The sequence below is a fragment of the Mytilus californianus genome, unplaced genomic scaffold (assembly GCF_021869535.1).
Source record: "Mytilus californianus isolate M0D057914Y unplaced genomic scaffold, xbMytCali1.0.p SCAF_6, whole genome shotgun sequence".
Classification (NCBI taxonomy): Eukaryota; Metazoa; Mollusca; class Bivalvia; order Mytilida; family Mytilidae; genus Mytilus; species Mytilus californianus.
The window spans coordinates 6212410-6239559 of record NW_026262712.1 but is presented as its reverse complement, the minus strand read 5'-3'; the positions used below and the strand labels follow the sequence as shown (position 1 = coordinate 6239559).

The following is a 27150-nucleotide window of genomic DNA, read 5'->3' as shown; positions in this document are numbered from 1 at the left end:
CATGTATATATTTTAACACAATTGGCAAATATTCCTGGTAATATCTTTATTTTTTAAGGAAATACTGCATACTGATTCAAAATTTGGGAGCATCAGTACAAGTAAAGGGGGGAATCAGTACTGGGAATAGGATGATCGGGGACTAATTGTACACCAAGGTTCAAGTTAAATTGCAAGATATTTTTTTATTTATAATCTTATTTTGTGCATATTTCTACATGAATTAATTTGTCAGTTTTTATATTTGAAAAAAATCATGAAATAAAAACAATATCTAATATACTCAGGGTTTTCTTATTGAATAATAAAACTGAAAACTTTGGACTTAAATCATCTGCATTAGAATCAAAATAAAGAAAAGGGAAGGTCATGATGTAACTTCAAGGCAAAGGCAATCCTTCCTCGGGATATTACTTACTAATTACACAATCAATTAACTTTATCAAATTGATCATTTCCAGCTACTTAAATAAAGGTAGAGTTTATATTCCTCCAAAAATTCACTGTCTTGAAACGGAGAAGTTAAAACAAATACAACAGGCTGGATTAAATGAAATTAAATGTAATTTCACCTGGTAAACCAATCATAGCACAGTGTGGTTCAGTAATTGAACTTATCGGCCATGTTATAAGGTTTTATTTTGATGTTGGGTTAGATTCACGTTTGCAGATTTATTTTCTGTAACTCATATAAAGCCTTTTTCTGCAACTGTGATAAGAGTATTAATTGCCAATCTCAGAAAAGATCCGTCTAAAGTAAATTTAATTGATAAATTTAAAAACACTTACCGTTATCTTGATGATATTTTTGCTTTAAATAATAAAAAAATTCGCATTTTCTGCGGAAATTTACTCAAGGAACTTGCTGAAAATAAATCTTAAACAGACAGCAATGATTGTATTTTTCTAGATTTGAATAATTATATTTCAGTTTCACACGGGAAACTCTTACTATACAAAAAAGAGACGATTTTTTGTTCTTGATTGTTAATTTTCCCTTTTTTGACGGCGAAGTTCCTTTGGACCCCGATTACTGTGTGTATTTGTCACAAATTGTTCGCTATATGCCGGTGTCTGCAGTCGGATTTTAGATTGCAATTAACGTAATTTATGTATAATGGATAATAAAAATGAAAAATATTGACTCAAATCAGCTGCATTAAAATCTAAACAAAGAAACCCGGACCGTTTGTTATAAAACCTAGACGTTTTGAATATTGCTCTCGAAAAAACATGTTAAATGCTGAATTTGAAGTAAAACAGTGCTCACAATGGGGGTTGTTAAAAAGCGGAAAAGGAATACGGAACGGAAACGGAAAACAGAAACAGAGGAATACATGTAAGAATGTAGTCATGTCAGATTTAGGAATTTGCGTCAACTGTTCGGACTCCTTGTTTTTTTTTACGATACAGGGTAAAATATTTTTCCCCATATCACCCTCTTTTCATTGCATATAAGACTTCAATATCTCATACCCCAAGGGTGACTGGTGAATAGAAGTATGGTCACGATTGGTCTTCCTCCGACCGGCAGTAAAACCCTCGTCAAAGTGGGGCGTCCGTTTGGCTGTGCGGGATGTACAAATTTACAGCCACGTCCGGTCAACATGGGGACGTTAAATCCGATGCCTCGTGTAAAGAGCGTGTCACGCTCTTTGCACGTTAAGAACCCTTGCAACAACTCTTTGAGGGGTCAGTAGGTGCCTGTTGCAAAGCTAAATTTCTGTCCCTATCCAATATACCCTCATTTCCCATGGTAGTCCCGACCTTAATCCTGGACGCCTCTATTACAGAACCTACATTGTATTTAATTTGTTCTCGTCCTGAATATGCATGAAATATTTGCCACTGGACGTTTAACAACCAACAATCAATCAATCGATATCTCATAAAAGGTCCTTAACCAAACTCAAGCCGATTCTAGATTTCTTTTCTTACGATTTGAGAGCCAAATATTGCCTATGCTAAATAAGGTAAAAGTCCAAGTCAGCCTATTCCCGCTTTTAAAAAAAAAATATCTCGAAAATGAGTTCCATTACGTATCAAATTTTCAGCTGATTTGTCCTTAAATTAATGCTATTCGGATTTATAGTACTAGTATCAATTTTGAATTCCAGATATTTTGTTTAATTTCATCTAACTCCAGTATTTAGATAAAAGATTTTAAAGCATAAAGTATTGAAATAATTGGCATGAGATGATGAGACTATGTTTTTAAAATATTGATTGTACGTAATTTAATGGCGTAAACCACTTGCAATTGTTCCAGGGGTTCATTTATTTTAAATTCTACTTGTGACCATGGACGTACGTCGTAAAGGAGCGGGCATGCGATTCACTAAAGTCTGTTTGATTTTTCTTATTTAAAAAGTAAATAATAAAAATATTGGATAAACGTCAATAACACAGTAACCCAACAACACAACAAAGATCTACATACGGCCTAAAAAGATGGATATTCGCCTCGATTCTAGATAGGTTGTGAAGTAATACATTTTTGGGGGAAATGCTTTTCATCATTTTTCTAATCTTTCAAATTGTTTCTTTTTTAATTGCTTTCAATTAGGGTTAATGATGTTGCGATCTTGTTGTGTTGCTCTACATTGTCGATTTTCCTTCTATCCTTTCTTGTATAATGGAAAGAAAACGTAAGAGAAACCCGATGGGACAATGAACTATGGACTACAACCAATCAGGAAACCTTGGAATTAGACATAGAAACTTGGATACACTTTATTCTTATGTAAAACTTGACAAATTCAATCACTATACAAAGCCTTTCTCACCCAATTATAATACTGAAGTACGCTGTTACCGTTGGAAAAGCATTACCATATTTTTTATGCTCTCCTGGACTTTAATATCAATAAACACGAATTGGTGTGAGAAAAACTGGCGGAAAGTCAGTACATGGATATACGATTTGCACAGTGTCTTTTTCAAGTTAGCAGTAGTAATGTCCTAGGGTTTCTAAAAACCAAATTGTCCACAGTGCTTTGAATGTCATGCCGCTTAATTCTTCTCCGAAATTTCAATCCCATTCAAGTAGCCGTGAATTTTATTTTACAATAGTACAATTGAAAATATTGTCACTCATTCAGTTTGCTGTTTTATTCATTCACACTAAAGGAATGTTGAAATTTGAAAGTTACACCTATATAATATATATACATATATTGGTAGATTGTAAAGATTGTAGTGCTATAGAAAGATAACTGAAAATTCATTATTCTCTACATGTTCTTTTTTTATGACGAAAAATACACTTTATTTTACACTACGCATCTGATCGTTTGGATGTTTATTCTGGCAAACACCTTATTATCCATAATATCATTAATATGTAGACTAAATAACACCTTACCAAGGACAGTGCCTTGAGGTACCCCAGAATCTACGCATGGTGGACCAGTTTGATTTTGTCAAATTTACCAAAACTCGTTGCTTGCGGTAGCATAGGAATAAGTCAATCCAACAAAGTGTTTACCTGATTTCCCGTAGCTGTTTAATTTCGATTTTAGTGTATGTAGGTAGGTGTCGAAAGCTTTTTCAAAATATAATATAAATGTATCTGTTTTATGTCATTATCGATGTTTTTGGCTCAATCATTGATGACAGTACATAGTCGCAACTGGGATATTTACGAAAAGCATGTTTTTCATTGATGATATTGTAATAAAATAGGTGACACATTATGTTAGATCATACTATATGTTTGAGCATCTTGCTGCAGATAATGCAAGTAAAAGGGGCACTAGCTACGAGATATAAAAAAAAACTTAAAATATGATTTTTTTGGTTCAATCATTAATGAAAGTGAAATAGTTAAATAATAATTCGCTTTTAGCAGTCAGTATGGTTCAATTTTGTCAAAATAAGCTAAGAAACATCGATGATAAATAATTCACTTGCAAGTGTATAGTTCGACCTCATTGAATCCGTATTCATGGGACCTTCAATTTAACCCAATAGCTAGAAATGGATTACGCATGAATTATGCGTGTTCAGTTATTAAAAGGAAAAGAATGTCAACATTGAAAGTAGGTAAATAATTTGATTGACTGATTCGATTCAGAAAAACTCATTCTTGTACAGGAAAAAAACGATGATTACCATATACTTTTAACCTATAATATGGAATTAAACAGACCTAAAAAAAAAATCCAGTTGCACGAGTTCGCTATCTACATGTATTTATATCTATATTTATGTTTATATGGCTTATATGACAGTCGGCAGTCTTCGGATGACAACTCGATAGTTAATAAGTTGGCGTCTAGACTAAAATACACAAGAAACGATGATACATATTATCGAGCCCTTGCCTTGTAAGTTGTTTATTTTAGACTTTTTATAATTTGAATAAACGTTTTAGTATGTTAAAAATCAAATATGAGAATTTGATCCAAATCTGTGAACATGAATTTGACAGCCAATGCCCCATTAAGGATACTTAGCAGTATCGAATGGTCAGCCTTCTTGAAAAATGGACAAATGTCTGCCGTTATCCATTCATCAGGTATTGAGCTGGTATTGATGGATTATTGGAATAGGTGACTAATGAAAGGTTCTCATTCCTTTCTTTTTTAAATATTCTAGGGCTTATCTCGTCTGGCCCTCATGTTTTTGATGTATTGAATCCATGTCCTATTTTTTTTTCGCCCCATCATAAGTTATGTCTATTTCTTTCTATTTTGGATATAATGGTTTCTTTAGCGGTACGTATTCAGTTGATGATTTCTTTGTAGATACAATTAAAGTTAATTGTTCATTCATTGTTTCTGCCTTGTCATATTCGTTTTCTGCTGGTAGACCTGTCTTAGTCTTTCGTGATGGTATACTTTTAGAGTTCTTTTTTAGCTCACCTGGTCCAACGAGAAAATTGAACTTTTCTCATCACTTGGCGGCCGTCGTCCTTCTTTGTCGCTATCTTTTACAAAAATCTTCTCCTCTGAAACTACTGGGCCAAGTTTTACCAAACACATGTCCTATAAGAAGTCGTCTGACAGTTTTGCTTAAACTTGATCACAATTATCATTGATGTATTTAAAACAAAATGTGTTCTATAACGCTGCCTGCCAACCAAGATGGCCGACATGACTAAAAATAGAACATAAGGGATTAAATCCAAGTGCTGTGTGTTATTTGAAAGCAGCTATGAATAGAAAAAAAACTTGACCAGGAAGACATGTTTAGAATGTTGAGCTCTACCTAATATACATTCACGTCAAAACGGTCAGTTGATTTGTTATAGAAGTTATCGCCCTTAAGGTGGCTCGGGTGTCTTCCTCCATCTTGGATTTTGAGGTAGCAGATAACAGTTGGTCTAGATCTTTAATGAAATGTGCAAATTTTGAGAGTAGTATGTAATTCCTGTTTAAGACTTTTCATGTAAGTATAGAAAATTATGTGTTTTATCATATTTACGGCTGTAATTTCCAAAAAGCACCATATTTGTGTTTGAATCATTTGTTTTCAACTTTGCAAAATAAGGGGAGTTAACTCAGATAGTAGGAGAGATAACTGAGGTAAAGTAATTTTATAAAAGAAAGTGTTGTGAATTTACCTATTTTGTTATGTAGCAAGAAAACAAGTTCGGTGACCCCAATTTTATTTTTCTTATCTGAAAGCATGTTTTGAGAGCTATATAAAATTGAGAATGGAAATGGGGAATGTGTCAAAGAGACAACAACCCGACCATAAAACAGACAACAGCAGAAGGTCACCAACAGGTCTTCAATGCAGCGAGAAATTCCCGCACCCGGAGGCGTCCTTCAGCTGGCCCCTAAACAAATATATATACTAGTTCAGTGATAATGAACGCCATACTAATCTCCAAATTGTACACAAGAAACTAAAATTAAAAATAATACAAGACTAACAAAGGCTATATGTTCTCACATTTTATCTTAAAATTCTATCACGCAGTTTTCTTTGTATCACACAAAATTAGATTTTCCATGCATAATCTATACAAAATCTGACCATTTTGCACAACCTGTAGCGTGAAAAAAAGTCCGGTGACCCACACTTTTTATTATATTTTTGGAAAAAGCATGATAAAAACTTCATTTTGACAAATTATTAAAAAAATTCTAAGGATTTTAATTAAGACGCCCCAGCCACCTTAAATGACGAATTTTACCCTTTTTCATATTGAATGTGGCGGGGTTAAACATGTTTGTGAGATCTCAACCCTCCCCTAACCTGGGACAGTGTTTAAACTGTTCCAAAACTGCTTGATAATTTCCTTGATATCTCCTGTCTTATTTTCAACATACTTTTGTGATTTCGTTTATTCAGTCTTTATTAATTTTCGTAGTTCTCGCCAATCTTTTTTCTCAAATCCGTGCATATACATATTTCTTTCCGTTTCCGTTCCTTATTCCGTTTCCGCCGTTTAGCAACACCCATTTCGAGCAAAATATGTATAGTATTCACGATCTCATGCAGCAGGACACTATACCTACCGTGTTGTTTGGGGCCAGATTATTCATTTAAAGATGCAGACATTACTAACAACTGCTAATGGAACCCACCCCCTGAGGCATCTGTTTTAAACTAAAAGCAGTGTACTGTTATAAAAACAAAATTTTCTATACTTTTCATAAGACCGAATCAATTGATTAAGAAATCATAAAAAAAGTGGGCCAAAACATAAGCAAAAATCTTTCGTCCAGAAGAAACTCAAGCTTGATCTGTAACTTTTATGATTTAACTGAGTATAAAAGTGCGGAAAATAAGATATTCATCCAATTTTACATTTTCAAAGAACCACAACTTAATTCAGCAATAACGTGTATTTTCCATAAGGCGGAAAATTGTTATTGTGATCCAAATGTTTCTTCTTTGATGAACGCAACGAAATCTTCATATAGCGCATACTGTTTTCGAACGACAATTAAAACGAAGCTTCCAAAATATCGTTTCGTTTCAAGTTTCGATTAAAACTTAATTAATATTTTGCGAGAAGTGTGATAATTTTGCTGTATTCTAACCTTTTGTCAAAAAAAACGCTTAAAAATCCTCTATTATGACTGATGCATCTCTCTGAACTGGATACATTAGACAGTACTACCACATGTAAACTCCATATGAATTTGTGCGCAAAATATATTTATATTAAATTAAAACCTACAGCAAATAGCCTGTCGGTTTCGTTTGATACAACACAAATATTTACAAATCTTCCTAAAACTGTTCTATTAGTTGCGAGCCTATGACAAAAAGTATATAACAACGGAACGAGTGAAAAACAACCGTCATATCTCACTAGGTAAAAGCATTTTCCGAAGAAAATAGTGAGGTTAACCTGATTTTATATCGAGCTAAACCTCAAACTTGTATGAAAGTTGTTTATAGAGCAATCCAAACTGACATATTCAAAGTCGATGTTCCAATGGTAAATGTAATAAAATACATCTGTTGACTGAAACTCATTATACATTACTTTTTATTTGAATTTGATGGGAAAATATAAAAAAAGAAAAACATAAAGGTACGGCAATTGATGGCAGTCCTTTAACTGGATATCTGTGGCATACTTATGTTTAAAATAATGAATCAGATAGTTTCTGCATTTCAACATAAAAATGAAATATCATGGAAAATACAGGGTGATGGATTTATAATATATAATGGAGCATCAGATGCAATAAAAGATTTTGTTCGTCTGGACAATCCTTTACTGAAGTCGAACCATGAAATCTCAAGCTAATCATAGATGTTATTGTAACTCAAGGTCACAGATTTACAACATATGGCATTCTTGACCTTGAAATACATTTAAAAGAAACAAATGTTCTCAATCTTCATCGAAATAGCTGTCCATCACAGCATGTATTCAAAGGATTTATTAAAGATGAAGCGGCTGATACTGAAACAACAGTGACCATAACAAATTAATACAAATCTAACAAATTTCAGATAGTGGTTATGAATCATTAACGTCAAACAAGTTGCTTTTAAAAAAAAAAAAAAAAGACAATACATGAACCTTAGAATTTTTTTATTCTAATTATTAATTCAACTGAATAAGAAATTATATATCAGTGTTATCTTGGCCATGTGTGTGGAGGATAATTTGACGTTCAGTCGTGCAAGACAGGTGCCTCGTTCAACGTGTTCTGCTTATTTAATTTTACGTGCATCGTGAATTTTAAATGCTTATTTTGCGTGCTCGGTATTTTTCAAATAAATTTCAAACACTATAGGCAGGGATCGTCAAGTAAAAAAAAATGATTGAATTTTGTTTTTTGATAAAGCAGAAAGGCCTATGATGTTGTTCCTTTATTTGCATTTTAAAAGTTAAGAAGATCGTTATATACTTTTTTAAAAGCCGTAAACCATTTATATCATAAATGTGTATACTTAATCCGGAATATTAAGTAAAACAGAGAGTTTATATATAAAAGAGGACAGTGACTCAGTCACAAAAGGTTCACATTAAAGTCTTTATTTTTCGTGCAACGTTCATGACAGAAATTATTTCACGTTCAACGTGAAATTATGTCTTATTTCACGTTTTTTCCGTGCAAGCACCATACCCCCCCCCCCTTTACCACCCTCAATTTTGGCATGTTGAGAGAAGTGTTAAATATAAAGCAAGGAGAGAAAAAAAAAAGATTCCCAGACGTATAATTTCTTAAAGAATAATAATAATTCAAAACATGGAGGACACATGTACCTTCTTCCAAAAATTCATAAAATTAATCTAGAAATAAGTAACTTGAGGCATTGCGAACTGGTCAGCTAGCAGGACACATTAATGTTCGTTACCGACCAATCATCAATAAGTGTAACTCTCCCGCGAGAGATACTTACTTGATCTAATTATAAATACAAGTTGCTTTCTTTAAAAAAAGAAATGCAATCGTAAACCCAAATGCTTGTTTGGCATTAGATATAAGATAATTGTTTAAAAAAAAAGATTTATTGTTTTATATCATTTTTGTTATATAAGAATTAGAAACTGACAGTGACTGTTTACTTAAAGTAAATACTGTTCAATGTGGGGTGAAATATTCTTGTTAAAGGAATATTTTTTTCTCTCCTCTCTCCCAAAAGACATCATGTTAAGTCACCCACTTGATGTTCCATTCTAAGATGCTGGTTTTTGTTTTTAAATTAGAGTTAGTTTTTAGGCTAAAGTTCAAATGCAAATGTGAAGAAATTTAATCAATTAATGATTATATGTGTTTAAGAAATGCAATACGTGAACCTGTAAAATAGCCGTTTTTATTGGAATTTGAGATATGTTCATGGTTATTTGAACAATGGCTTGATATTGATCATTATTAAGATCCTTACACCTGCTCTGCAAGGTTTTTTATGCTTAGGCTAGCAAGCATTGGCAATTTTAAGTTCTGTGCTTTGTGTATGCTCTTAAAAGTTTTAGATGACAAACCTCTTTTGTTAAAAACAAACACTTTTAAAACCTTTAACTCGCTTTGAAGATATTTTCCGGATGTCTCTTTTTATTTTGATGTTTTCTTATATTTTAAATTGTGGGTCATGAAAAAGGGCCTGCAAGTTTAATTGTAAATATATACAATTTGAATCGCACTGTATCCTCTTCACCTTGATGACCGAAACCAATTCATTAAAAAAGATATTTATAGCCTAGACAAAACAGCTTACACCTTGTACAACCAAACAAAATTGAAAACAACAAAAAAACTAACATGGTCAAACCTGAAATTACCACTGATCAGTATACCCATCACCTAAATATGAGCTTGTTTAAAGGTCACATTTATGAACTGTTGTAAGGTGTTCCTTTTTGTCGAGCCATCGACTTTATTCGAAAAAGCGAGACAAAGCGATTCTACATTCCGTCGGTGTCGTCGGCGGTGGCGTCCACAAATATTCACTCTGTGGTTAAAGTTTTTTAAATTTTAATAAGTTTCTTATTAAACTATTCTGGATTTGTACCAAACTTGGACAGAAGCTTGTTTATGATCATAAGATAGTATCCAGAAGTAAATTTTGTAAAAATGAAATTCCATTTTTCCGTATTTTACTTATAAATGGACTTAGTTTTCTGCTGGGATACAATACATTAACTCCGAGGTTAAAGTTTTTTTTTAAATTTTAATAACTTTCTTATACTATCCTGGATTTGTACCAAACTTGGACAGAAGCTTGCTTATCATGATTAAAAGCTAGTATCTAGGAGGAAATTTTTTGTTAAAATTTTGTACCTGTTTATCTGTATTTTACTTATAAATGGACTTAGTTTTTCTTCCAGTTAAAATTACATACAGTCTGAAGTTAAATTTTTTAGATTTATAAACTATCCTGGATTTTTACCAAACTTGGACAGAAGCTTCTTAAAATAAAAAAAAAATAGAATTGAGAGGAATATTTTTATTGATGTTTTTCATTTTTGTTGAGCCTGCGATTTACAGCAAAAGTAGGCGAGACACTGGGTTCCGCGGAACCCTTACCATTTTTTTTTTATCTGAACACGATTTTTTCATTAAATATTAAAGGGTGTCTTTTACATGGTAAAATTACACTACTGTCTTATGGTATGGATGTAAATTCTTTTAAACCATGTGTATTCATAAGCACATGTCCCAAGTCCGAAGCATGTTGTTTAGTGGTTGTCTTTTTTTGGTGCAGTTCATATTTGCTTTTTGTTTCTGGTTTGAAGTTAAATTAGATCGGTTTGTTTTTTCCTGTTTAAATTGTTTTATAACAGTGTTTTGGGGCCCTCGGTAGGATGCTGTCCAATGTGAGCCAAGATTTTGTGTTGAAGGCTGAATTATAACCTATAATTGCTAATATTGACTACGCTGTGTTTTGATGGAGAGTTGTCTTCTACCACATTTAAAAAGATATTCCCTGACATTTGACAAATCCATTAGAATAATCGAGATATTGATATTGAACTGAAGTTGCCTAGTAGGTTTCTTACATTGACCCGGCTATCCTTTTTCTCTCTTGCTGGATAGTTTTATACTGGTCATTTGGGGGCACTGTGTAGCCTACTGATCAGTGAAATGGCTCAAAATCTTCTTTAACTATTTTACATTTTCGTACTTAATATATTAAAACCGAAAATTCATCATCTGATCGTCTTTATGAAATAATAATTATTTATTTTTATTTTGACGAACATTTTGAAGAGCATTAATCACTACAGGCCGAACATATAGTTAGATAATCTGTTCCCTGACCAAGATAACTATAAATAGAAATTAATTTTTCTTATCTCTGCCTGCATCTGTCACCACTCGGTGTCTATTAATTAATAGACATTTGATAAGGAAATAACGTTGCAATATTTAAACAAAGAAAATTGCAATTTTAAAGAAAATAAAAACTATTCAAGGACGTATATCAATTTAGATTATATACGTCCTTGGTCTATCCTAGACGTAAAATTTCAATAAAGTGCAAGAAAGACTTCATTTTAATTTCAGTATTGTCCTTTAGTTAGTCCCACAATGCCGTTGAGGTATGAAAATTATGAAATAGCCTGCTTCGTACATTATGTACATTTTCCCTAGACTCGGAATCTTAAGTGAAATGCTAGTAATACTTCTTTTATAGATTTTAGTTTTAACAAATCTCGTTTCGAATATAAATCGCATTGTTTACGTGAAAATTAATCTTATCTCATATCTAAACACAGCTGGTTTCAACGTTTGACTCTAATTAGAATAACTACGCGTTTATGTAAGGTAAATATAAGCAGCTTGTAATTGCGTGCAAGGACGTATTCAAATGCTTATTAAAGTAGCTTGCGTCATAATAAATTTCGCATCATATGTAACATATCTCTATAGCAACTTTAAGATGCTAATGATTCAACAGGTCAAATGATAAGCTATTGCGCATGTATATGAAAAGTGACCATAGAAAGAAACAGATGTATTCCGAATAACATCCGGTGTTCCGAAAGACTACGGACATCGTCCAATATATACTGCGTAAACCCTCAGGGGTTTACGCAATAAAAAAGAAGATGTGGTATGATTGCCAATGAGACAACTCTCCACAAGAGACCAACTGACACAGAAAAAAAAAACAACTATAGGTCACCGTATGGCCTTCACCAATGAGCAAAGCCCATACCGCATAGTCAGCTATAAAAGGCCCCGACTGAATGACAAATGTAAAACAATTCAATTGAGAAAATTAACGGCCTAATGTATGTACAAAAAATGAACGAAAAACAAATATGTAACACATCAACAAACGACAATAACTAAATAACAGGCTCCTGACTTGGGACAGGCACAGAATGTGGCGGGGTTAAACATGTTAGCGGGATCCCAACCCTCCCCCTAACCTGGGACAGTGGTGTAACAGTACAACATAAGAACGAACTATAAAAATCAGTTGAAAAAGGATTAAGGTAAAAAAAGTATAATAACATATTAGCATTTATTGCAGTTTGACGAAGAATGTGGGCACGTGTTTAATGTTGAACCAATAGTTATGTAGAGCAAACACAAAAGTCTAGGGGACATGCCTACTAGATCAAGACTTTTAAAACAAACAATTGACAGTTGGTCCCCTGATGATGGCAGATCTGTCATGATGTGTATTGATCATGAATCATTTAAATGTTTATAATTTAACATGTACTAGTATATGAATATTTTTTATATTTGATTGTATCTAAGTCTAAGAGGACCAAACCAAGCTTTAATTGCCGAAATACTAATATAGTGTCGGGTCCTATCAGACGACATTGGATGCAAGGTTGCATAGGCGTTTTATGATAATAAAAAATGTCACGACACGAAAATCTTTTCATTTTAACAATCGATGAAAATACTCGTACAGCCAATTAAATCATCGAGCCCGACTCTCACGAACATATATAGTTCTTTTGGTTGTTGCTTATCAAAACAAATTAATGCAAAACAATTGTGGGATGATATAATTTTAGCCCCAAATGTTTTTGTCCATTAATTTGCATTAAGATTTTAGGGTAAATGTGCTACGAAGTATATTCGTAAAGGTTTTCACAATGTCAGAGGGCTTTTTTTTCAGTCGTTAGCTATATAGTGATTCAGCATCTGTCTCTTAAAGATTTAAACATTGGTTATGAATTGGCATAAAAAAAATTATACACGAAAAATTTGGGTTATATATGGGTTCTATATGTTAAACTTTAAGTAAAGCTGTTTAATTCAACAATTTAGTTGAATTTGGTTTTGAAATGGTGATATATGAAAGCTAAACAACATTTTCTAAAAGTATAATATTTTAGCAACAAAGAAGTCTAGTATTGGTGAAGCTAACCACTGATCTTGTGCAGGTAACTAACATTCATTCGTCAGTTACACAGTTTCTCACCCGAGTTTGTCGTGTTTGTATTTAAAAGACTGGTTTGAGCACATACTGAAGGGATGATAGACTACTGCTTTCTGTATACAAATTACAAATAAATAAAAAAAAAAATCGGCGACATAAGACCTTTCCGAATCAGAGGAACGAGTTGTGAATTGTACAAGTATACGATATGATCTGTAATGGAATAATGCTTTAACGATACCGAATAACGTTACACTACGAGTTATCGTTCTTGACGTTTTTGAACACCTTTCATATTTCAAAATCTGTCCATATTCCTGTACGGCTGACCTGTGAGGAAAATACGGCTTTATCATCATTTGAATTTTGGTGTCCTGCATAGTGCAAGGTAGAGTCTACTACTTGCAGAGGGAAAATAAGGAATAGGTCGGTGGGTTTTCTTGGAAATCGTGCTGAAAGCTCTAAAATGACCCCAAACTGCATGTCCCAACTCCAAAAATACCAAATATCGTATCAAAATAGACATCTTTATAATTACCCAAATCTTACAATTTTCTGTTATAAGATAGAAGTTATTATAAAGGCTTTAAATAGTAGTTGACTATGGTTTCAGATTTATCTTAATGTTTTATAGCGTACTTGATATTTTGTCAACTACATAACGAAAACGTTTTTGCTTGCTATAAGATAAATTCTGACACCCCTTTTTTATCTAGCAAGTGCCTCAGCATTAACTCTACATATCATTATAATAATGGAAGCATAAAAAGATAACTGTAAATGGTATCAACAATTATTGGCATTTAAGTAAGTAGAGGTAGCCCCGCATTTTTTAACTAGTCCACTTGGTAACGGGATTTTTTTTCAAGATAACAATGGAACATCACGTCCGTATCGATATCATCATAATCAATGTTCTGTGTTTTATAGAAAAAAAGCACAGTGTTTGAGATGTTGAAGTATCAGTGGCATTAAAAAATGCCCCAAAGTGTGAATATGTCCACTACATAACGGTCAACTACATTACAATTGACCTAATTTTGTTATGTAGTGGACATTTTTGTTATGTAGTTGACCATATCGTTTTGAAGGTGACAAAAAGCAAGAGTCAATATCGTACGTTGAACACTGTAATAACCGAAGTAATTAGAAAAATTAAATGTATCTTATAATATTAATGGAACAGGTCATCATTTATTAATTAGTACTAAACTGGGAAGATCATTTTAAATGCATAATGAGATAACAGAAATTACGGAATTTGTCAACTACATAACGATAGCATTTATGCTGATACCTCAATGTTTAGAACTAATAATTGGAACAGATTACGAATAGAATCAGGCGAAAAAGCCTCGTACAAGCAGACGTTCAAACTCGGACAGAAAATAGTTGTTTAACTTGGTTATTTGGCCGAACAACTTTCCCTGTGTTCCAAGTGTAAACAGTCTCTGCAATTTATTGGACTGTACAGAAGAAATTCCATATAGTTATGAAACAATTTTGCTAGCTTTGTATTCGTATAAGCGTAGTCTAAACAGGACAGCAACATCGGAATGAGGAGAAAGTTAACAAAGGCTTAAAATACATGTGCACTTGGTTAGGACGAAATAAAATTAAATAATTCAGATCCCGTTACATATTTTTTTTTTTTCATTCCCATTCTGAAATTATTTTCTCGAAATTTACAATCAAACGATTCATAAAAAAAAAATGCGATCCGCAATAAAAGATGATCGGTGCTCTGATGAAAGTAAATCCAGAAAAGCGCTTCGAACGCAAACAAATTATTAAGAGACATTTTCATTAACCTATATTATTCAAACGGCAGAAACAAACTGGAAAAAAACCCAGCGAGATCTTAAAATCATTGAGATCTTATATTCATATTAATTTACGCTTGGATATTCGGGAATGGGTGTGTTTTTGGTGTTTTTGAGTTGGACATAAATGGCTGTAAATGTATCTAAAACGAAGGCTATATGTATTGGCTCTAAACAGAAGCTTTCAGTTACATCAAATGAAAACATTAATATTGCTATGAATGGACAACAAATTAAAGAAAGTACATGTGAAAAGGTTCTAGGTATTTTTGTTGATGCATCTCTATCCTGGTCTTCTCATATTGATTATATCATAAAGAGGGTTAACTCTTCTTTAGCTTTACCATAAAGGATAAAGAAATATTTAAATCACAAAGCTAGACACATGTTCTATAACGCTTACGTTTTACCTCACTTAGATTGTTGTTGTTCAATATGGGGAAACTGTAATAACATTCTATTAGATAGTTTACTAAAACTGCAAAAGAGGGCAGCAAGAATAATTTTAGACGAACATGATTACACCAAACCTTCAAGCGAATTATTTCACGAATGTAACATTGTGCCGATTACACAAAGAATACATTATCATAAATCATTACTAATGTATAAGGCAAAACATGGCTTAGCTCCAGAATATATGTCCAGTCTTATTTTATCAGCTTCTTCAAACCAAAAATACAATACGAGATTTTCGTCCTCAGATAATTTTATAATTCCAAAACCAAATACAGAGTTGTATAAGTCTAGTTTCTCGTACAATGGACCAAAAGTATGGAATGCTCTTCCTAATTCAATAAAAAAATCAAACACAGTATTAGAATTTAAACATAACTACAAATCTATGTACTTTTAACATTACCATGATATTTGTACTGTAATGCCATATATAATAATTGTTTATTGTGTTTAAATTGTATTACATCTTTATTTATCATTATTATTGAATATGTATTGTTTATTTTTAATGTAATTATTATTGTATTAAGAGAGCCTTATTGAAAATTGGTGTAATCCAAATGAGTTACTCTCTCTAAATAAAGATATTATTATTATTATTATTATTATTATAATGTACAAGTACAGATGATGAAAAACGCACCATTTCACAAAGTGGGGAGACAAAACGACTGAAAGACGATGATCAAAGTTGCCTTTTTGGGGAGAGTATTATTGCTCACATAGGTGTCAGTAAAAGCCCTAGGGTATTCGCAGTCTTATAAGGAGTTTTTATAACAAGTTTACAAGTATGTATGTGATAAAGGTGTTGAAAGTGTTGGTAATTTTTTGTGTGAATAAATTGAGATGTGAGATATGTAACGCAAGGTGCATGGACGGGTATTTCTTTTACTGCTAATTTGTAGTTTTAGTTAAGATTCGTTAGTCCCTTGAAATAGAAAGTTAATAGGTATATTTAGTATAGCAAGTATTAGGTCTATCAAATTATAACATCACATGTTCACAACAATAGCCAGATTTTATTTATCACAGTAGCATATATTGTGTCTCCTAGTACACATTTGTTAAAGTCTAAAATTCTTGTATTTCGGGAGAAAACTGAAACCATTATGAAATAAGGAGTTGTGGTATGATTGCCAATAAGACAATTTTCCACCAAAGACCAAATGATGTATAGATGTTAGCTTGCTTACATTGCTACAAATTACCATTCAACTATGAACTATGAACTGCATATATTCAAAAAGATATTTTGTCACCAAATGCCTTATAAAATAGAACATCATCATATATACGCTAATATACATTTTGCTCCCTCGAAAAATGACAGGAGCATCTTGTTTTACTCGTGTCCGTCCGACCGTCCATCCATTACTTGGTATATAAGGTTTATACGACTAATAAGCTTTAATTTTTTTTAAATTATGTACTTGATGTTACTGCATATACTAAAGGTGTTAATATCGTCAGGATTATTTTTTAAATGACAGATTGTTGAATATGGCATTTTGATAATAAATAAAGACACGCAGAGTACAGACTCCGGCTTACTCCTCCCAAATGTATAATTTCAAGCTGGAACTTTTATGTTGCGCAGAGTGTCTTACTTTTAAAGAGGGTACATATATATTCTCATTTTTTTTTGTATAATTTTCCACGGATGACAGAATGTTGAACTTTTTAAGAGAAATTTTGCATACAGTTTACAAGGTTTGTCCGACTAACTACGCACACAACTCACACGTTTACACAATACAGAGTATACTATATTAATGCCTGTATCAATTCAGGAATATGACAGTTGTTTTTCATTCATTGTTGTGTTTGCGCTTTTTATTTTGCCAGTCGATAAGCATAAGGGACTTTCCGTATTGAATTTTCCTTGGATTACGGCATTTTTGTTATTTTACTTTTTAGAATGTGTATTTAATCAGGATCTTTATTTTCTTAATAATTTTCACAACAGTATGTTTTACCTTTTTGAACGCTTCATAAAATGTGTCTTTAAGACAAAACTGTTTCAAATTGTTTTGTTTATCGTCCTGAACATGCATGAAATATTTGCCACTGAACTTTAAGCAACCATCAATCAATCCGTTTAAATTGTACTTCAACATCACTGTTTACTGAATCAAATTTTTGGAGCAATTTATTCATGCATGGATGCAGCGGTGGCATCACCATTACCAATATATATAAGAAGAAGTGGTATGAGTGCGAATGTGACAACTCTCCATCCAAGTCACAATTTGTAAAAGTAAACCATTATAGGTCAAAGTACGGCAAGTATGGTAAAAAAAATATAAAATATGATATTTTTCATAATGTTAACTAGATATGAAAATTTAGATATTATATGAATAACTAATTTGAATTCACGTGAATTTCACGTGTACAAAATTCATGTGATTTATACTATCAGATTATTACATGGCATTTTTCATATCAGATGTATTATCAGCCTAAGGTTCAATATCAGCCCAAGAGCCGAAGGCTCGAGGGCTGATATTGACCGAGGGCTGATAATACATCTGATATGAAAAATGACATGTTATGATCTTTTTATCATATAGCCTGGCATCCCAGCCCGATCTAGCTGCGCGTCGCCAGGACCCCAGGCTATTTATCATATGCTTCAACAATGCAGAAAAATAACAGTTTAATATATTGATCTTTTTAAGTGGTTCTCATGTAGAAGTTCAAAAAGTGAAAAGTTTACGGACGTCGGACGCCAAATGTAATACATTTGTATATCCGAATTGAAATCTTTCTATCATATGCCTCAACATTTTTTTTTTTTTTTTTTGCTTTTTACATAAGTTTAAATTAATTTTCGTGTTTCCTAATAATTGTTTTGTACCCTACTTTGTTATGTTTTTCACTGAAAACGTACCATTGAGGTGTATTTTCCGGAATTTACAGAGTAACGCCGGAATGCCATGCGATAACGTCACGGAAAGGCATGTGATAATAGCTGCAGACATGTGATAATTTTTTTCTTATCAGCCCGCTAAACACCATTTCCGAAAATATGGATTCACGTAAATTTACAGGGCTGATACATGTATGCATAAAACCACTTAAGTAGTACTAATTTATCGTAGGACATGAAGAAAAATCCGTCTGTTCGGAACAAATCTTAACTTAAGTAGTTTTATGCATATCAACCCAGTTCACGTGAGTTTCACGTTTAAGCTCGTTTGAGGTGAAATTCGAGTGGATTTTACACGATAGTGAAATATTCCTGTGTCGAACGAAATAAATTAAATCAGTAGAAATTTATATTGAATAACTATAAAATTTACGAAAAACGACAGGCGAAATGAAACTAAAATAAACACCTGTCAGATCCCGACACATATTTTTTTTCAAAAACTCTGAGTAAGAATAATGCTTTTCTGTATTCAATAAAGTCACTGATACACGTTTTCGGTCAAATTCTAAGCGTATTGATTGATCAACTTTGAAGCAATTTATCTAAAAAAAACAAGGGATGGTGACATTAGTATTTTTATACATGCATGCAATCAGTATACAATCCCGGATATTATGTTAGTCTTTAGTCTTTATCCGTATATAAGAAAATAGCCATACATTGAAAAATCTAAATAGATAAGTCGAAAAAAGGCATTTTCCCTATATATCCATGTAAGCATGGTAAGTTCACGAAGGGTTAAAATTGGCCCTAAGATTTTGATGTTTTTTTTTAATCAGGCCATAATACTACAAATATCATATATAGAAATAGTTATGATATTACTATTAATACAAAAAAAAACTTCATTTTGGCACATCATATTAAATTTGACGAAGTATTGACTCTATAAGTATAATGCATTATATGTGTTGCAACGTCAGTTTTGGTCAAATTTTCAATAATTCTTAACATGTTTTAGCATAATTTACTTTGGCCGCCATCCAAGATCCAGAAAGTTTTGTGTCTAGGGATTCAATATCATCATTGGCAACTCTTGGTTACAGAACATTTTGAATCCTAGGTTGCAGCCAAGGGTTTTCTTAAGCTTGTAGGTCAAGAAAATTCACAAAATCATCGTAAAAAACTATTTTGACAAAATATAAAAAATGTGCTGATTTTGAAGCAAAAATTACATTCTTTTGAAGAGAATTCTTTTACCAAGGAAGTAAATCTTTTGAAAAAGATCCATTTAAGAACCAAATTCTGGTGATTTTGAAATTTTACGATAAAGCTGAAATTCAGGGCCATATTGGGCCTAAAGTGAACATTGTCTTATGTCCCCAAAATTGACATTTTCCTATGAAAATTACAAGAAAACAAAAATGGTGACCCCCATTTTTTATTTCATATTCCGATGTAACTCGGATCAAAGTACAAGTGTGCAAAATAATTTAGAAATCGGGAGATACGCCATTCGGTATCGTGTTACTTGTGCCTTCAAATGTATTGTAAACTCCCGTGGGACATTCCATGCATCTATTTTATTACCATCCAATGGTGTTTTGGTTTATAATATATCTTAACCATTTCCAAAGAAACATTTTATTCTCATAATTCTGTGAACATTCTTTTTATACTTTTCTGTATGAATAATTAGAGACAGTGGTATACGTCATTTAGACAGCAATCGCCAACGACACGAATAACTACTAGACTCTTAGAGGTCACATTATATGGTTTTTAGTTTTATATCATCACATGAAGGATTCTGGGTTCATGTGATAGTAAAATGTGTTTTACCTAATCAAAAAACCGCTTCTTAAAAATTCAAGTGATATAAATTCAAGAAAATAGCTATTCAGAAATATTCTGCAAATGTATTCTAGTTTAACCCCACCATATTATGTATCTGCCTGTCCCAAGTCAGGAGCCTGTAATTCAGAGGTTGTCGTTTGTTGCAGTGGTACATGTTTTTTTTCGTTCATTATTTTGCACATAAATTAGGCCGTTAGTTTTCTCGTTTGAATTGTTTTACATTTGTCATTTCGAGGCCTTTTATAGCTGACTATGCGGTATGGGCTTTGCTCATTGTTGAAGGCCGTAGGGTGACCTATAGTTGTTAATTTCTGTGTCATTTGGTCTCTTGTGGAAGCGTTAAAGGTCTGGAGCTGGCATGTCAGTAACTGCTAGTAGTCCTTTGTTCATTTATGTATCATTGTCATTTTGCTTAGTTTCTTTTGTTACCTATTCTGACATCGGACTCGGACTTCTTTTAAACTGAGTGTTACTGTGCGTATTGCTATGTGTTTCTTTATTCTACATTGGCTAGAGAGGTATAGGGGGAGGATTGAGATTATGCTCACAAAACATGTTTAACCCCGCCGCATTTTTGCGCCTGTCCAAAGTCAGGAGCCTCTGGCCTTTGTTAGTCTTGTATGTTTTTTAATTTTAGTTCATTTATATGTTTTGGAGTTTAGTGTGACGTCCATTTTCACTGAACTAGTACACAATTTTATTTAGGGGCTAGCTGAGGACCACCTCCGGGTGCGGGATTTTCTCGCTGCGTTGAAGACCCATTGGTGGCCTTCGGCTGTTGTCTGCTCTTTGGTCGGGTTGTTGTCTCTTTGACATATTCCCCATTTCCATTCTCAATTTTATTAAAAAGCCAAAAACAACCAGTACATAATATTGTTTCCAATGTTTTATAAAAAGAATGTACAAAATAAACAATAATTCACAAATCTATCTAGAAATTATGATATTTAGAGATAAAGAGGGGGGAAATTGAAAATTCTACCACCAGGAAAGCGTCTACCGCGTGGTTATGTCGGCTTAAGTATAAAAAAGGAGATGAGGGCAGGAGAAGAGGGGAAGCTGAGAGGTAAATGAATCCATATTTTTGGTGTTTAATTCATGCAAAGCAATACGTTTTGTCATAAATAAAATAAAGATTGGTGACGTGCAATATAGTGTTATGTGCTATAATATTGCCACGTTCTCAACACTCGAAACATGTGGGCGTTCGTCAAACAATTCTATAAGTTGGGTGGGAATATTTGACCAACATGGGAGGAGTAAGCAATTCAAATTATTGTTTTAACAGGTTAAGCGATAAACTTCATCTATCAATCACTTACTTATTTCTAATAACTAGTTGATTTGTGCATAGACGATAAATTAGAAGTGATTAATAATAAGAAATAGCGGTTAACCGATAAAATAGCGGTTAACCGATATATTAATAGCGATTAACCGATAAAAATAGCGGTTAACCGATATATAAATAGCGATTAGCCGATAAAAAAGCGGTTAACCGACATATATATAGCGGTTAATCGATAAAAATAGCGGTTAACCGACATATAAATAGCGATTAACCGATAAAAATACCTTTTGAACCAAATGGTACACCATAGACCAATCGAAACTACATCTGATACACAAATTTAATAATACTTTTAGATATTTGGATGATATTTTGGCTCTCAATAATGACGACTTCAGTATGTATACTAAAGAAATTTATCCTGTTGAACTGACTTTGAATAAAGCTAATATTAACAACGACCACTGCCCTTTCCTCGATCTTGATATCTATATCATTAACGGAAAGCTTAATACTAAAATTTATGATAAAAGAGATGATTTTTCATTTCCTATCGTTAATTATCCATTTTTAGATGGTGACGTTCCCTTGTCACCATCTTACGGTGTTTATATATCTCAACTTGTACGATTCGCTCGTGTATGTAACAATGTTTTAGATTTTAACGAGTGAAATTTATGTATTACTGAAAAATTATTACACCAGGGTTTTCGATATCACAAACTAGTCAAAACATTTACTAAATTTTATCATCGGTATAAGGACATCGTTCGTAAATATAGCTAAACATGCAGACTTCTTATACGTTCAGGTATTTCACATCCAATTTTTTATGGAAATATTCTTTATAAAGCACAAAAATGTCAGTATTCACCTCAGAAGCTAACAAAACCTTTAAATAGACTTATTAAGAAGGGATATAGTTACGATACTGTTGTCAGGTCATTAAAGATTGCATATTTTGGCGTTAATATTGATTCACTTATAGGGTCTTTGCATCGGAACTAAACACATTTATTTAAAAACCAGTTGTTGGCATGACACGGGTTATGTTCTTCTCATATATGTTATGATGGTATGATACTAAACCCCTAACGGGAAGGATTGTGCCTGATATTCATATGATGAAGACATAATCTTTCAATCAGTTTAATTGAAGTCTGGAGCTGGCATGTCAGTTAACTGCTAGTAGTCTGTTGTTATTTATGTATTATTGTCATTTTGTTTATTTTCTTTAGTTATATCTTCTGACATCAGACTCGGACTTCTCTTGAACTGAATTTTAATGTGCGTGTTGTTATGCGTTTACTTTTCTACATTGGCTAGAGGTATAGGGGGAGGGTTGAGATCTCATAAACATGTTTAACCCCGCCGCATTTTTGCGCCTGTCCCAAGTCAGGAGCCTCTGGCCTTTGTTAGTCTTGTCTTATTTTTAATTTTAATTTCTTGTGTACAATTTGGAGTTTAGTATGGCGTTCATTGTCACTGAACTAGTATATATATTTGTTTAGGGGCCAGCTGAAGGACGCCTCCGGGTGCTGGAATTTCTCGCTGCATTGAAGACCTGTTGGTGACCTTCTGCTGTTGTCTGTTCTGTGGTCGGGTTGTTGTCTCTTTGACACATTCCCCATTTCCATTCTCAATTTTATTGTCAAACATATTTCGCCGAGCGGAGCGAGGCAAAATTATTTTTGAAGGGTTTGGGAGCCGCCGAAGGCCCAAGAAGATATAGAACAAATGATGCAAAATCATGCTTTCTGGGTGTGTCCCAGACCCTTTCTTAATCTGAAAATGCAAGTTTTGTTTTAATAATTTTTTGACAATATTTTGGTCTCAAATCAAAAGACCAATATGCATGATAAAGCAAAAATGGAATTCACATACTAGTAGTTAAGTCTGTGGTTGCTGTTTTTTTTTTAAACTCATGATCAAGTTCATATCAAAATTACTAGATTACAAAAGGAATGCAACACTAACAGAATACAGAGGGGTAATCAATGAACAAAAGACAAATAAATAAGAAACATCGATCACGAAAAATCAGGGCTACGTCTGAGGGAGAACAGAACTTGCTTCTTGCAAGGCACTCGCTGTGAACACAATTTGATATGGAGACAAGCGTTTGGTTTTGAAATTTCCTATACATGAGGCATTTGCCTCATTGTAGTTACGGCCCTGTAAATAAAAGTGAGGTAAGTGTTCCTGAGACAATATTCCTCAAGTTAAATGAAACCAATTTTCAGACATTTCAAGTATATTTAAATAATATTTATACTTTTATTATTAGAAGATTTGGTAAGTGTTTCTCGATTTTTTTGGGGAAAAAAGATGAATTTATGAAGAATCTGGGGCCATCTCATACTTTCGATTAGACCTGTTGAGTTATTTATTTTTAATACATTGCAAGTCAGGTAATTTATTTTCAAACTACCACAGAACAAACCATTTATTTTTGTGATTATCAAATTTGAGTTATTTATTTTCAAAATCCTCCTGACCCCCCCCCCCCCCCCCAGCCCCCCCCCCCCCAGAATATCAAATGGTCGTCCCTTTAGTCAAATGCGTTTTGTTAAAATATACTTTTTCACTTTTTTGGTCTTTTGTAAATTTGTTGTATGTGCTGTATTTAGACCATTCTACAACGAAATTTGTTTTACATGCACACGTATAAAAATTTCTGGTTTTTATCCAACGCTTTAAAAAATATAACCCAACTGTAAAGCACTGCGCGAATTCGAACTACCTCTTTTCATTTATCCCATTCGGTGCCAAAGTTTTTAATGTTCTTATCCAAAATCTTTCCCGAGTGAGTCTTTCCTCCCTATACCAAGCAGTGGTGTGGTCAATGATTGTACTGGTCAGTCGATTGCAATCTGCCTTAGTGTGGCCAGGGGATCTCAAATGTCGACTGAGAGGGAGGTCTGGCTTGCATTGGTAGTCGCTACGATGACCGTTCATTCGTTTGTGAAACGGCTGTTCTGACTCGCCAACATACATTTGAAGTCTTGCAATTAACATTGCAAAATATGGTGTATTCTGTACCAGTGGAGTGACTGTTAAAAGTCTGGGTATCCAGTATTTGTTTGCAAGTCAGACATCGTTTGTTTCCACAACCCTTGCAAGAGCCCACAGATGAAGAGCCTTCTTGAGAGGATAAATCAGCTCTCACAAGCAAGTCTTTAAGGCTTTTTGGCCTACGGAAAGCCAGTACAGGTGGCTCGGGATATATATATATATATAAGACTCAAATCTATGGTGGGTTCCAGATCCATGCCAAGAAATCCTCGCTAAAAATTCCGGTCGACCACCTACGGCATCCATTAGTAGTTAAAGATTTGATGTCATTCAAAAATTAATTTATGACCCGCGTGTACGTCTCACTTAAAACACAGCCATATACCAAATGGTCAAAATTAATCATCCATGTAATTTGCTCTATGGGATGTTTGCACAATTTCAACGGAGGCAATTTCTTGGCATGGGAGAAAGGAAGAAAGACCATTCACAATTTGTCTTACATTTGTTTTTCTCTCTTTCAATCAAATAAAAAAAAATTAAACCCTTCAGATGTAGAGTTCATAAGAAGGAAATATTCCCTGTGGAACACCCCCACCCCCTCCCCCTTTTTTTTTGTGCTCTCTATTTTCAACCCTCTAATCTAATTAAAATTAAAACTTTGATTTCTAACCGATCTATTCATGTACCGGACCGGCAACTTTTTTTTTATTTAATAAGAAAATCTACAGTGCCGTTATACACATGCATGTTGATTGCTTGGAGTCCCCGCCCGAAAAGAAAGAAATAGTCTAACTCCAAGATACTATATTCCTGAATCACGTGATTTTTACTACGTAGAGCTTAAATTAGAATAAATACCGAATATGGAAAGTGAAACTACAATTCATAACATAAAGTCCGTTAGCAAATAGAAGAAAAAGAAGATTATTTTTGGCAAAGGGTACCGGGATAATCCTCTTTGTGTTCAAAATATACATGAAATATTTGCCACTGCCCCTTGTCTCGGTTCTATGAATGTTTACCCTGAGTTTTCTATCTGTTACATGCCAAGAAATCCTCGCTAAAAATTCCGGTCGACCTCCTACGGCATCCATTAGTAGTTAAAGATTTGATTTCATTCAAAAATTAATTTATGACCCGCGTGTACGTCTCACTTAAAACACAGCCATATACCAAATGGTCAAAATTAATCATCCATGTAATTTGCTCTATGGGATGTTTGCACAATTTCAACGGAGGCAATTTCTTGGCATGCTATGGCAAATTCCTAATCTATGGTTCATTTGATCACAAACGTCAAACAAATCATAAATCTATGGCAGTTTTGTTTTTGTTTTCTCCAAATCTATGGCAGATTTCGATAATACGTAATTTTAAGTAACGTCATGTTAACGTTACGTCCAAGCCATCGCTAACAGTGACGGTTTCGTTATATCGAAGGATAAGAAAAGGACAGTTTTCAAGGACTCTAATTCATAAATTAAATAATTTTTCAGAATTCGAAATTACGTTTACGGAAATCACTGCAGATGAGAGAATACGTAGCAGCAAAATCGCGGGTTTAGGCAATTTCACAACAAATGAATATGTTTTTGGTGTTTTTCGCTATTTTTGTTTCGTGTTTGTAAATTGATTCTTGTTTCCGCTCCTTGTTTTCTTGTTCTCGTGTTTCCTGTGGTATCCTCACCATTAAATGTACAATTTTTCACTGTGCATTTTTAAAATCTGGAATTTTATAACAAAAAAAATCACTAATTAGTTCATTGTTTTTTAAAACTCCTTAAGTTTCGGGGATACTCAACCGTAAAGAAATACACCCGGGGCATATTTACGTTGCTTAGATTCCCTAATTTGATTGGTTAATGAAATGATTTTCACGCATGTCAAATTTAACTCTTTCCCTTAATTCGAGACTATTGAGTAAGTTAGACGTGTTTTAAGTTTGAAGTAAAAAAATAGAATTTAAATGATGGCAAATACAAACATTGAATTGACAATGAAATAGTTACAACACAGTTTATAAAAAGATCCATCATTTAAATTTAGTACAATTATGAGTGGGTAAAAATATCATAATCTTGAGTACAAATCCCTGAGATTAAAGAGTGTAATTATGTATTTCAACTTTTCCTGTGAATTTTATACTGCTGTCGATGTCAATCTCTGTATATGCTATAAGAAATCACCCCTAGACATGAATACATACTTGATGAGTGATAAATGATCCAATAAACGTAAACATCCTAATGTCAGAAAATATAAAATGGCCGACTCTATTACAAAGATCTTATATTTAATTGTTGATACGAATTAAACGTACTTAAGTTACCAAAGGTGGCATTTTACTGCTATAAAGCCCTTGATTCACAGCTAATATCAATGTATGTGAAGATCAGTCAAATAAAATAAACTACCATGAAAGATGATTTGGGTGTGCTTGAGTCTTTTTATTTATGCAGGGTACCCAACAATTTTGACTAAAATGGATTTCGCTCATTTAATTTCCATAAAGTTTTGACAAACATGTTTATTTTGACCTATTGACAAATATA

At 33.2% G+C, this 27150-nt stretch overlaps 1 pseudogene; it reads right to left on the bottom strand.

Annotated features, from left to right (window-relative positions):
• LOC127705487 (sodium- and chloride-dependent glycine transporter 2-like) overlaps nucleotides 1-26939 on the bottom strand; it is an 83443-nt pseudogene extending 56504 nt beyond the window's left edge.
• Between the last annotated feature and the right edge of the window lie 211 nt (nucleotides 26940-27150).